Source organism: Callionymus lyra, chromosome 7, assembly GCF_982586985.1.
Source record: "Callionymus lyra chromosome 7, fCalLyr1.hap1.1, whole genome shotgun sequence".
Classification (NCBI taxonomy): Eukaryota; Metazoa; Chordata; class Actinopteri; order Syngnathiformes; family Callionymidae; genus Callionymus; species Callionymus lyra.
In genome coordinates, this window is record NC_141824.1 from 6741363 (window position 1) to 6756349 (window position 14987).

Here is a 14987-nt window from a genome sequence, read left to right on the forward strand (position 1 = left end):
ACTGGTTTCCAGGTCTGGCACAGTAGTGGACTGGTATTTCTAAAAGACTTGATTCAAAATAATCATTTTCTAACATTTGAGTATCTACAACAAAAACACAATCTTCATAAAAGTAATTTCTTCAGATATCTCCAAGTCAGGAGTTTTGCCAATAAATATCTTAAATTTCCACTTGTGCAATCCAACAACACATGCAATGAGATTCTTTCCTTAAATCCACACATAAAAGGTAATATTTCCAAAATATAGAGGATCATGCAAAATGTCAAACCTCTGTCATGGGACAAAACTAAGCCTGGGAACACGATTGAAACATTAAATGATGTGCAAGTTTCTGGCAGCGTAGCTTAGAGTGTATCCATTCGTCATCTTACTGCATAAAGCAACGTCTCATACAATTTAAAGTGTTACATCGTTTGCATTATTCAAATGAGAGACTTGCTAAAATCTACCCAGACGTCAGTCCACATTGTTTAAGATGTTCTCACAGACCAGCTACTTTGGGTCATATGTTCTGGCATTGTCCATCACTCAAAGGTTTCTGGAGTAGAATATTTGAATGTATTTCCCGCATGTGTAAAAAAGCAATAACACCTTCTCCACACATGTGTATATTTGTCGACCTCCACCTGACCTCTCTGTAAATACAGCACATGCAAACGCAATTGCATTTTCCTCATTGATGGCAGCAGACTTGTTCTTCTGCAGTGGAAGTCAGACAAGCCACCATCATTTAAGAGTTGGGTTCAAGAACTTCTCTCTATGTTGCAGTTAGAGAAAATAAAATACAGTCGGTCAAATTGTCTGGAGAAGTTTCATGAAACCTGGTCTCCTTTCATGCAGCATGTTAAAGAGCTGAACCTTACATAATACTTGAACAGTTTGGCTTATATTTTTATTTTTACCACCATATGTATGGAGTATTGTTTTTTCTTTTTTTTTTTTTTTTTGTTTTTTTGTTTTTGTCTGTTTGTATCAATGTATACTATTATGCATCATTGTTCCTTTTTGAGTTGATTTTGATTTTTTGTTGATTTTGGTTTTCTGAGACCGCGGGGTGGTTTTCTACGGGGGTGGAGGGTGGGATCTTTCTTTGTTTTTGTATTATACCTTTTATTTTACTTATTTTGTGTGTGTGTTTCAAAATGTATGTCTTAATATCTGAAAATCAATAAAAAGATGTTTAAAATATATATATATATATATATATATATATATATTTTTTTAGTTCATTGAAAACGTTTTCTTGACTCCCGTCTGGTACAACTTTTAGCCATCATGAAACATTTTGGCTTGAAAAAAACTCAATAAATTCACACTTTCCCATAATGCCCAGAGACAATTTCTCTTAATGAAGTTTCAACATAAAGCATGTTGAAGTAGAACCTCAATGTAAATCAGCTCTGATAGTCCCTGGTTCAAATTGTATTTCAATGCAAACAAAGGCCTTATCATTAGATTCTTGAATGTACTGTAGTACCTTTAAATACTTTTATGGATTCTAGGGAACCCTAGCAAATCTACATGTTGTTAGACCCACAACCTCAACTGCTGGAAGATTTGTGTGATTGAGTTTGACACCACTTCTCTATTGAGTCTGGTCGAACTATTTAAGCTCGTTTTTATCTTCCCTGTAACATGTTTACAAAGGACCAGGGATTAGTAAAGACACTCGCCACGATAATGATATAAATGGCAGTTACCAAACAGTGTTCGGTTTTGCTGCCATTTTCTTTCTGATTTTGTTTAAAATATATATATTAAGGATAAGGATGTAACGGTCCAAATGTATCCTATTAGTAACAATTTCATTAAAGTTATTGACATTGGTATAAAACCTTAATAATTGGAATAAAAAAAAAATCCATCCCTTAGAAAAGAAACTTCATTAACACTAGTCTGTAGACTCTAGCAGCGTTAAACTAAACTATTTAGACCGACTCTTACCGTGCCACTTTCCCTTGAAGAACGTTCCAAATGAACCAGATCCTATCCTCTGACCCAGAGTGATCTGGCCCTCAGATATCTCCCAGTCGTCGCTGGAGTCCCTCCTCCCGAGAGTTTTCTGTTTCACGGCACATCACCATCACCTTCATCATCACCACAGCAACGTTCATCAAAGCACAAAGACGGTCTCTTACCATTTTATTGCGATCTTCAGACGAGGACGACGACTTGCGCTCTCTTTGTGGACACGGGGACTTCTGCGGGACCTTGACGTTGGTCAGAGAGCCGGGTAGAGATGCAGGAGGAGTGGCGGACAGACCTGTGGTGGTACCTGGACAGCAGGGGAAACAGAGAAAAAGCATTTGGAGCTTGAAAAAGTGAGTTAAGGCAGAAGAGGAGAGAAGAAGAAAGTTGACTTTAAAGAGTGCGTTTGCCGTTTGAATGTGCAGAAGAGGTCATGCAGTGGCAAATAATGTTTGTTACCCTATGATTTATTATTTTTTCATTTTACATCATGAATGAAACTCATTCGTACTTTAACTCTCAATTGTGAATACTTTCAAGAATGATTTATACAAGTTAAAAGCCTTAATAATTACAACTCTAAAACTAATTATTTTATTGACTTGCAGTCACGTTTATGCAATTCGATGAAAGAGGTCATATATATATAAATAAATAGCTCAGTTAGACTATTCTTATTTATAAGGCCAAATATTTGTTAATGGAGCTTCACTGGTAAATGATACATGGACATTTTAAATACTACATTCATTATCAAAAGGCTTGACTTATCTAAGGAATCTCTTAAAAACAGCATCATTTATTTGCATATATTTACCATACAATGATGAAGAAAACGACTCTTTTGAAGTCTGTGTGTAACAAAAGTGCATCACAGTGTTTGAAACAGTAAGATTGAAGTGAATCCCACAACCATGAGAGAGAACATGTGAAAACATAAAGAGGGAAACACACACAGTGGACTTGACACAAGGTAAAGGGGCTGTTGTGCTGGGGTGGAGGTGTAGGTGAAGGAGGAAGAGGATGGGGGAAGAGAGGAAGAACACAGGAACACACAGAGGCCTAACTACCTCGGAAAACAGGCTCGGGCTCAAAATCAAAGACTATGTCATTGGGGTAGGAGTATAGGAGGGGGCTTGAGGTCCGTGTTCGGTGCTTCCTCAAGCAGCGGGCGGGGTGGGTCGGGGGGGCTGCAGGGCAAAAAGAGACAGACACACCATCACTGCTACTCACCCGGCCCCTCTAACCACCAACTGTCCATGGTTTTGCTCATGGCTTTACTGGAGTATTCATCTTACAACTATCACAGTTCACTTCCTATTTTTAAACATTACCAGTTCAGTGAAGACGATTCTCTGAGACCAATCGTGGCAGAAACTAATACTGGCAACTCTTGATCCTTCTTAACATTTATAGTTAGAAAAATAAGTTTTTCACATTTCCATATTTTTATATTGAAGCAATCATTAACTGTAATTACATCTACCTTTGATTATTAACATTACTATCATTTATATTACAAATGCATTGTTATTTAAAAGTACAAGACAATATTGGCTTTATTTTTAGTCATGTTTGTACTGGAATGGTTCTAACCATCTGTTTTTATTTAACAAAATAATACAGTTAAAGAGTTTATGTTACAAAATTTCTAAACTGCTAATAAATGCAAGTCAAGTGTCGTTTAAGCTAGTTTTTAATTGCAGCTAAATCTCCAAAAGGGAAATTTATTGAGAGGTGCAGGCTTGTTAAACTGATATATAGATATAATATATATATAAATATATATATATGAGTCACTTGACAACTTTATTTAAACTAATTACTATGAATTATGAATGAGGAGCTAATGAGGCTCATAAACATTGTTGCTAAATTGCTAATGAAGTTATAGTTTATTTTACACACTAGCTTACAGTCAATATTTGAAAAGCACTGCAGAAATACATTAGATAAACAAATACATAAATATGGCTGATATGAAAAGATTACTAACGGTTTTTTTTTTTATTTACCCTAAAACATGACTATTGACATGTGTACCAATTGTTATTATAGTTACTTATTTAACCAAGTAGCTGAGTGTGTAGAAGCTGTTGGATGAATCATTTTATCATATTTGGTTGTTCAAGCAAAGCGAACAACACACAATTAAATGTATATGGTATTGTCTTTTTCAACATTCCATTTATATTCATATTCATTATTGAGTCTCACACACACACACACACACACACACACAAAAGACTAAGAGTATGCAGACACGGAATGGTTGGAAAGAAAGCCACAGGATGTTTGGGAAATGTTGCGTGTTGATCTTTATAATAATCTCTATTTATATAGCGCCTTTATAGACCAGGGTCACAAAGCGCTTTGACAGCCATTCACACATACTGATGGGAGTAGGCTGTAGGCTGCACCACATGGCGCCGAATCTGCCATCAGGGTAAAGTGTCTTGCTCAGGGACACAACGACACAAGCTTGTCTGGAGCTGGGATTGAACCTGCAACCTTTTGGACTGCAGGCAACCACTCTACCATCTGAGCTATGACGCCCCTTATGACCTCACTCCGACCTTTGTGTTACTATTATTATAGATAAATAGTTTAAGGAAAGAATATACAACGTCGGATGAAATCATTTGAACATTCATCCATTTTTTTCAGATGCAGGCAGAACCTCTGACTACTTGGTTTCACATTCTTACATCAAAAATCAAGTCATTTATATCAACAACTGTTGCATCTCACATCAATGTTGACAGGCTCGATGGTGTTGATATGGACGTTGGGTGCGGACGACGAGCGGTCCCGCTGCCCAAACTGGTTACGGTGGTCTTCCTCATTGGGCCGGAAACTAGGTGGGATGGGTATGGACTTGGACGGGGACACAGTGGCGTGGCATATGGATCTGGAAAGGTTTGAAGCCATCAATAAGAGAGAGCACAGAGACCAACACGCAGAAAGGGAGAGAGCGGGGATTACCCTGTGGAGTCTGATGGGGGGAGTGAAGGACAGACTTCGGACACGGGGGTCGTCCCTTCTGAAGAAACTTCCTCCTGAGTGAAGGGGTGGTGCTCGAAGAACTTGGAAACTAGCAATAAGCTTGAACCACAAAAGAAAATGTTATTAAAATCAAGTTTAAATGAAGGTTTTTTACTGAATGTTATCCTGCTTATATATGAATCTATAACTGCACACATGTTTATAGATGCATCAGGTTAAAAACAATACTTTCTTTATATTAAATTGTTAATTATTTAGACGCGCTTAAACTGACCATGACCTCATTGAAGAGTCAACACTTTAAATCACAGCTTAATTTAAGATTTTGTACAACTTCTCAAGTGACACAACTTACTGTAACTGGTCGTAGTTGACACACATAAGAGGAACCTCGGTGCTGCAGCGCTGGTGGAACTTGTACCCCCATGTCTGGCAGCGGAACCCCTGGAAAAGCAGCTTCCTGCAGAAGTCGCAGAAGGCCAGAGTGAAGAAAGTCTTCCTCACCTAAAACTGATCAACTTTAATGCCTAAACAATTTAGAGTCATGAAGATGGAGGAGAACTTAGGTCTGTATCTGATGTGCTGATAAAGTACAATTTATAGTAATAATACCTTTCATTATTAGTCATTATTATTAATGATTTGAACTGATAAACATGTACAGACTCCAGTCAAGCTGTTTTTTTACTAACTAACTAGATTCATATCATATTAAATATAAGGAATAAGTTACTAACACACATTGGACAGCAGGTGGCAGTGTCATTTCAGAGATTGCTTGCACGACATTATAGTGTTTAGGTTTTATATGATACAACTTTTAAAATACATAATGGAATATAACAACAAAAAAGTGTTCCTTGCTACAGACTTTTGTGATTTTTGTATTAATATGGAACCTTGCAAACATAAGTGAAGTCAATCGCTCACACACGACTGACCACAATGCATCTGATTACAATAATTCAATAATGCTGTTTCACTTTCAAGGGACACAAACATGTTTTCAATACAAAAATAAACCTTTACTTTGGGATACTTTTGTGTTTTTATGTGTGTAATTCATTGCTTCTTGGACAGATCCGTTTAGTCTGTCAATTTCAACAAAGACTAAGACATATGAGCTTCAGTCTTTACATTAAAATGAAAATACTTGTTTGTTTTTGTTAAAATTAAAAAAGACAATTACAATAAAACTTTCCTTGATAGTTTATTGTCTTGAACACAACAACCACTCTGATCATATTCCTCTCAATACTGCACAAGGAAGTAAAGAAGGATCATCAATGACAGAGAACATATGAAGTGAATCATTATTCTCTGTCTGCTTCACACTCAGGAAGGAATATCACAACTCTTCATCATGGTTAGTGACACCAAACACTTTACAAACACATTTCTTAAGTTAAGAACTATGGAAATGATCCCTGAAAGTATAGTCTTAACTTAACTCTGCACCAACATCACACTCCATCCTCACACCAAACTACTAAAGTGATGGTTGATTAAAAACATTTTTCATTCATTAAATTGCAAGTATATGAGCAACAAAAGACTGTGTTTTAGAGTAAATACAAACATGAATGTAAAATGTATCTAAAAATGTAACTGACACTCCACAGTGACATTTACAGGAAGACTATACATTCATTAAAAAACACAATCAAGAAATACCTCATGAGAAGTTAATTTGGATTCAATTATATTTTACAAATAATTTGACTTTCTTTCTTTCTGAAATATTGTTCAGGTTATATTTTGTCCATTTTTAGTGTCTGTATGAAAAAAAAATCCAACAGTTGATCTTTGTCTTTTGTTAAACTGCACTGTCAGTGAAGACATGTGACCATGTGATGTAGTTTCATTCTTTGACTGACAGCAGTTAAGACTATACTTTCAGGGATCATTTCTATAGTTCTTAACTTAAGAAATGTGTTTGTAAAGTGTTTGGTGTCACTAACCATGATGAAGAGTTGTGATATTCCTTCCTGAGTGTGAAGCAGACAGAGAATAATGATTCACTTCATATGTTCTCTGTCATTGATGATCCTTCTTTACTTCCTTGTGCAGTATTGAGAGGAATATGATCAGAGTGGTGATTGAATGTCAAAGTTAAACATAAACAATTGTCAGGAGCATCTGGGTGAACATCAATGTGATGTTGTGAAGAAGCTCTCAATAGAACCTGATAAATTTACTAAATAACCCCCACAAACAGAGACATTTCTAAAGAATTCACATTTTAAACAAATGGGGCAAGAATTCTTCCGTGATTTGGACCCGAAAGACGTGTTTCGAAGGACAGAGAAAACACCTGTAGCGGCGCAGACAACGAAGCTAGGAGCCAACATGGCCGACATGGATCTCATCCTGCAAGAACTGAGAGGGTTCTGACAGGAAAGTAAAACTCAATTTCAATCATTAAAAGAAGAGATGTCGGAGCTAAATACAAGGATGGAAGAGGCAGAGGGACGGATGTTGACGGCAGAAGAAAGGCTTCAGAACGTCGAGGAAGTTTATACGGAGATGCTAAAGCTACACGCGAGAGTCGAGGAGAAGATGGTGGACTTGGAAAGTCGATCTAGAAGAGAAAAGAAGAAAAGAATACGGATCTATGGCGTTCCGGAGGAGGCTGAGGAGTCATCCTCCATGATAACTTTTGTGGAGAACTTGCTTCGTGAAGGACTTGGGATGACAGAAAGCAGAGGAGCTGAGGATGGAGAGAGCGCACCGGTCCACTAGACCTCCATCATCGTCAAGTTTCTGAGTTTCTCAACGAAAGAGTCGATTCTTCCCAAGGTGTGGCAGAGCAGAGGATTCTCCTGGAAATCTAACCAAATAAACATGGATCAAGATTATCCTCCAGCCATCATCAAACAGCGGTGCGAGTATGCAGAGGTGCGCAAAGTCCTGAAGGAAAACCAAGTTCAATTTCAGACTCTCTTCACGGCCAGACTACGAGTGAAATACAAAGACGGAACCAGAACCTACGCTACAGTGGAGGAAGCAACGGAGGATCTGAGAAAATGGAGATACGACGTCACACTTGCATGTCAGTTCCTGAGACCCTCCTTTGAGAGTCACTCAAGTTGTTTATTAAGTTGAATGTAATATTGAGTTTGTTAGATTTTCTGGCTTTGTTTTTGGTTTTTGAGGGGGGAGGGAGCATACCAGTTTTGTGAAATTGTTCAAAAAGGACACCAGTAATGGATAAAAGATCAATAAATATTGTTTTGTTCAATATTAACGGCGTACTCAACGCAGTTAAAAGGGCGAAGATATTGTCAAAACTTGAGAAAGATAAAATGCACATTGCTTTCTTACAAGAAACACATCTTGATGACATAGAACATGGTAAACTGAATAAATCAGGATTTAAACACGTCTATTATGCTTCTCACAGTTCAGGAAGAAGGAGGGGAGTGACAATCCTCATAAATAACACAGTCAATTACCAGCACATCTCAGAGTATAAAGATACTGAAGGTAGATTTATAACAATTACAGGTAAAGTTGAAGATGATTTGGTGAGTTTCTTTAACGTGTATGTTCCACCTGGGAGTGACTAGTCCTTCTTTAAACGTTTACTTGAAATAATGACAACAAAAAGCCAAGGGATGTTGATTTGTGGGGGCGACTTCAATCTTCGACTTAACCCCAAAATGGACTCATCTAATGGCAAGTCAGACACAAGAAAGATCAACAATAAGTTCAACAATATTATGGAAGAAGTGGGAATTATTGTTACTTGGAGAGAGTTGAACTCAAAAAGTCGAGAATATACACATTACTCAGCAGCTCATAATGTTTACTCTCGTGATCTGTTGTTATCTGTGAAATAGGCCCTAGTAGTGTTTCTGACCACGGTCCTGTCTATATGACGTTTGTCTGGTCAAAAGCTTAGATCTACAGTTTGGAGACTAAATTCAAAAATGTTAAATAGCCACGCTATTAAAGATAAACTGAAAGCTGAAATTGAAGATTATTTAGAATTAAATGATAAAAAGGAAGTATAACCACCAGTATTATGGGATGCTCTAAACAAAGGCTGTGTTGAGGAGTAAAATAATTTCTATCTTTTCATATGAGAAGAAACTCAGACTCAACAAGAACTTATGGAATTAGAAGACAAACTGAGGACAACTCAAATGAAACACTCTCAGTCCTTAGATGATGACACTCAATTGAAAGTTCAAAAACTAAGAAAAGAAATAGATGAAATAAATACACATGAAATACAAAAAAACTACTTTTCACCAAGAAAAAATACTACGAGGCTGGTGGAAAATCTATGAGGCTCCTGTCCTACAAATTGAGAAAACAGCAAGCTGACCGGTCTATACACAAAATCAGAGACCCGACAACTAAAAAAGTGGAAACTAATCAACAAAACATTCAGAAATGTTTCTTAAAATGTTATGAAAAGCTCTATTCTCAACCTCAAACAGCTAATGTCCACCAGTTTGACAAATTATTATCCCATATTGAGCTTCTAATGGTTAACAATGAACAAAACGAAAAATTAACATAAAAAATGACAGAAAATGAACTTTGATCAGCAATTAAAAGATTAAAAGGAGGGAAATCCCCCTGAACAGATGGATTTACCTCCGAGTGGTGCAAAATAATGCAAGATCAACTAACTACTACACTCCTGAGAACATTTAACTGGGTTTTAGAACATAAAGTTGTACCTCATGGAGCGAGGCGATCATATCTGTCATTCCCAAAGAAGGGAAAGATAATATGGAATCTGGGAATTACTGTCCTGTGAGCGTTTTGAACATTAATCATAAACTGTCCACCTCCATACTAACAAGAAGAATTGAACCAATCTTACCTAAATTAATTCATGAGGACCAGACAGACTTTGTTGGAAATAGACAAACTCAAGATAGCATCAGGAGAGCATTACACATTATAAGACAAGCTGGGAATCAAAACTTGGAAACGCTGTTACTGAGTCTGGACGCAGAAAAGGCGTTCGACTCAGTAAGTTGGTCATTTTTATATAAAGTTTTATCAAAATTTGGATTTCATGATACTATAATTGATACTTTTGCAGCATTGTACAAAACACCAATGGCTCGAATTAAATGAATGGATATTTAACAAAATCATTTGTTCTGAAGAGAGGAAACTGACAGGGGTGTTGTGCGTCACCACTATTGTTTGCCATTTTCATAGAACCTCTGGGTCAATGGATAAGGCAGAGGACAGAAATCCAAGGAGTCATGATGTCCACGGGGGAGCAAAAGCTTGCGTTGTTTGCTGATGATTTATTGTTGACCATAACACAACCTTCTCAGACACAAGTGATGGAGATGCTAAAAGAATACGGTCTACTATCAGGCTACAAAATTAATATTGATAAAACCCAACTTCTAACACTGAACTATGACCCACCATGAAAAATCAGGAATATGTATAACTGGAAATGGGATGCAAAATTCTAATATTTAGGGGTGTCACTACCTAGAGACTTGCTGAGACTGTATGACATCAACTATGGACCTTTGAGTGAAAGAATTAAGTTGGATTTACAAAGATGGGCAACTATACCATATTTAAATCTTCACTCAAGGATAGACTCCATCAGAATGAATATTCTGCCACGAATATTATATCATTTTCAATGTCTCCCGGTCAAAATTCCACCAAACAATCTAAGAATGGGACAGATTAATTTCAAGATTTATGTGGGAGGAGAACAAACCCAGGGTCAGATATAAAACACTGCAATTAAGTAAAGAGAAGGGAGGTATGGGCCTGCCCTGCCTTCAACATTATTACCATGCAGCACAGTTGAGGCCCTTAATCTGTCTCTGTTCAAGATCTTACACTGCAGGTTGGAAGAACTTGGAAGGTTCTAGCGTAAATGGTGTTCCATTGATTGCTCTCATAGCAGAGAACAAGCTACAGGATGAAATGAAGGTTGCAGATCATACTTTTACTACTTACTACTTTTTTACTACTATGCTTTTTAAGGATTTTCCTAAAATCTTGGCAAGAATTGGTCAAGTCCTGCCACCTAGAGGATTCCCCGAGGATCTTGAGGTGGTGTGCTTTTGACTCCGATTTTGTGCCCAATAAAAGGGACGGCAGATTTAAGACTTGGATCTCAAAAGGTTTAACTGATTATCAATCATTTATTCACAAAGGGAATTTTCAGAGTTTTGAAAACCTTAAGAAAAAGAGGATTTTTACAGATACTTACAAGTCAGAAATTATTTTAATCAAAATTTGAAAAAGCCAATTGATGCATGTGGAAAAGGATTACTAGAGATTTTCATTTCATTATTGGAGGCAAATAATAGCAATAAAATAGTATCTAAATTGTACAAAGGAATTCGACAATCTAAACAAGAGAACACAGGATATATAAAGCAGCGATGGGAAAAAGATGGAGATATATCAATCACAAATGAGAGCTGGGAAAAAAATGTATCATCTACAATGGTTTTCAACAAGATCAAATACATGGCGGGAGTTCTGTTGGAAGAATATTATTCCATTTTTTATCACAGCCATTCAAAAATACACATGGGCACAGATGAAGCATGTTGGAGACTTTGCGGGTATAATGGAGCAAATCACTGGCATGTGTTTTGGAGCTGCAGTGGAATCAAAGCTTTTTGGACAGAGATCCACAGCCATTTAAACAACATTTTTGGTGTGAATCTTCCCTGTAAAGGTGAAAACATGTACCTGGGTGACTAACCAATAGAAAACTGTAATAATGGAAGAAATTGCTTTTCATATTGTTGGCAGCAAGTAAAAAATGTATCACGAGGAAGTGGTTACAAGTTGAACCACCCACGACAGAACTGGATAGACATCGTTTACGACATCTATAAGATGGAGAAGTTATCCTTTGCACTCCAAACAGATATGAACAAGTTCTACAAGATATGGACCAAATGGACAGAATATGTCAAACCAATTAGAAGCAATTTAATTAAAGGAAATATGTCATTTTATTTTCCATATTTGCCCTGCTTCAATGTATTTATTGATTTTCTTTTTCTAACTCTTGAAAAATATAAGTATTTTGTAAAGTAACTAGTTTGATGGGTATGCTCCCTGGGGTGTGTTTTTTTAAAATATATTTTATTTTATTATTATGTCGCATTTCTTCATATATTTCATCTTTCTTTTCCACTCAATACTTTATACTTGAATGTACCATTTTGTTCTGAAAAATTAAATAAATAAAAAAAAATCCATTAGTATCGGTGGATCCAGATGGTAATGAGCAACAAACTCCAACAACAACAAAACCTCATAGGCAAAGATTAGAAGAAAAAGTTCAAGTTAACACTTAAATTCTTTAAAAAAGTTTAAAATCAATCATTGTGGACAACTTGTGTTATAGTAGCTCTATTTTACAAAGTATTTCAGCACCAACTGTATTTAAATTGATGTCATGTCATTTCCCAACTTTTAATGAACGACTTTAGAATGACCTTCAGTGGAGAAACAACACAAACTTTCACCAAGGAAGGTCACATTACTTCTTCCCAAGTATTTTATTTAAACCGAAGAACTTTGATGTTTCTTGGGCTGGAGTCGAACCCACAACTGGATCACAACCACCAGAACAATTGTACTGAAAGCAAGAGTGTTCTGAACTTGACAATCCTTGAGCAGTTCTATCTAGATTACATTTGAAATGGTGTCTCAAAGCATTTGTTTCGTTTCTCGACAATCGATTAAATGATTTGTTCCAAAAATTGATTTTTTTTTTACTCATGAATTGAGCAGAGTGCAGGAGCAGAAAATTCAAATGCCAAACAATTCATATACAAGGGCCTTAAAAGATCTCCATGATCCAGAACATCACTAGAACTAAATGATAAAAGTTGAATGCAAACTTTTTTATTTATTCAGATTAAGACCCTGTAAATATTTACAATTGGTTTAATCTTCAATCAACATGTTCATTTAAATTACAAGGTAAAGCTCTGTCTAAATACAGCAGTGATACAGGAGGGATTGATTTTGTCTTGACCTTTATTTTTCATTGTTTTATGTGTTTTTTTTGTTTCTATATGTACACTCTGTTGTTGTTGTTTCTTTGGTATTGCAATAGATTATTTTTCTGAATTTACTGTCTCTTGAAAAAAAAAGAGCATATACGTAACATTGCTGTGTCTGCATATTTACATAGTTGCCTTTACATCAGACCAACATTGCCTGGAATGCCTGTATTGCATACTTGTGCTCGATACAAATATTTTAAATTGAAAAAGTAATATCACGCTCCTCAAGAATTTATCAGCAGGATTCTACATACATAGAACACATTTAATACTTGATGGTCAGACAAAAGTGAGTTCTGAGGAGAAACATTTGTTGTTTTAACTTCAGGTCTGTTTGCTAGAACAAGATCTAAGGTGTGGTTGAAACAGTGAGTCAGGGCCAAGAGATCCATAAAATCCTCCTATAGAGAGTGTCACATGTCTTTGTAGAACCATGGAAACAAAAATAACCTGTTGATTTTGAAACCGTGTGAAACGTACAAAGTATGTTTGTCTCATATATGGGCAATAAAATCAACCGCTATCAGTGAAAAAATGATAATGCAGAGAATAATGATTCACTTCATATGTTCACTGTCATTGATGATCAGCGCTATATAAATACAAATTACTTACTTCTTTACTTCCTTTAGGAGTATTGAGAGGAGGAATACGATCAGAGTGGTTGTTTGTTCTGCTAAATGGTAAAAGCAATTTAGTTCAGGTGAAATACTAATTTTCTACTCAGCCTCATGTTGTTCAACAGTTGTGATTCATTTTAGAATAATGGGTTCCTTTTCAGAGTTATAGTAAAAAAAATGTTTGTTCATTTTAAAGAAGCAAATGACGCTCAATGGTCTTTGTCCACATCTTGTTCCAAAATGACAAACTTAAAATATCCAAATACTAGTGATGGTCTGGTGAAGCTTCATGAAACAGTGTCTTTTCATTTTTCCAGAACAATTGTTGTCGTCAAGGCTTCAGTACAAGAGAGATGTTACAGACGAGCACCACAGAGGTTTGGATATTTTTTTATATCAATTTCAACAAAGACAAAAAGACCTACAAACTATAGTCTTTACATTAATATGAAAATACATTTTTATTTTAGTTAAAAGTTATAAAGAATTAAATTAAAATGTCGCTTAATAGTATATGAATTAGGAAGTAAAGAAGGATCATCAATGACAGAGAACATATGAAGTCAATCATTATTCTCTGTCTGCTTCACACTCAGGAAGGAATATCACAACTCTTCATCATGGTTAGTGACACCAAACACTTTACAAACACATTTCTTAAGTTAAGAACTATAGAAATGATCCCTGAAAGTATAGTCTTAACTTAACTCTGCACCAACATCACACTCCATCCTCACACCAAACCATTACAGTGACGGATGCATAGTTTTTGAATTTTAAAATGTTACTGTCATTCATTTGATTGCAAAGAGATGAGACTAGAAAACATAATTGTAGTTTCATAGTTTATACACAACATGTATTCAAAATCACTACGTTCAATTCCATAATTCATCTAAACTGTGATTATTGATCACCATGACATTAAAACAACTATATCAGGTTATTTTTATTATGCATTACAAACAATTGTAAACATTAAACAATATAGTTTAATACAAGGGAAAATACATTTGAACAAGAGTTGTGTTTGATGTTAAAATGAAAACGTTTTTTCAATTATTAACATTCTGACTTAGGTGAGCGACTCACAGCTAGGGGGCGATCTAGGTGGATTGTTGTGGTGTCCTCTTCCACGCTGCAAACAGAAAGCAGTTGAGTGCAGTGAGGGCGTGACACACAAGTCTCATAGAGGCACACCTGACTGGTGCAGGTGCTCGGGGGGCGGAGTCAAACATCCACACTGGGCGTCTCACCACACCTGTCCAAATGTGTCGTCAGTGTTGCACATTTGAGCTCTGGCGGGATCTAAGATGGCGGCACAGGTGTGGCGTGAGATCGGCGTCTC

At 36.3% G+C, this 14987-nt stretch overlaps 2 non-coding genes and 1 pseudogene across 2 annotated transcripts; 1 reads left to right on the plus strand and 2 right to left on the minus strand.

The window, feature by feature from the left end:
- Nucleotides 1-6207: 6207 nt before the first annotated feature.
- On the minus strand, nt 6208-6420 carry LOC148074945 (small nucleolar RNA U3). The gene has a single exon (XR_015711998.1). It is a non-coding gene; the product is annotated as a small nucleolar RNA U3 (small nucleolar RNA).
- Nucleotides 6421-6861: 441 nt separating this feature from the next.
- LOC148074946 (small nucleolar RNA U3) lies at nt 6862-7074 on the plus strand. The gene has a single exon (XR_015711926.1). It is a non-coding gene; the product is annotated as a small nucleolar RNA U3 (small nucleolar RNA).
- A 7065-nt stretch (nt 7075-14139) lies between these two features.
- Nucleotides 14140-14339, minus strand: LOC148074947 (small nucleolar RNA U3; annotated as a pseudogene).
- Nucleotides 14340-14987: the final 648 nt, after the last annotated feature.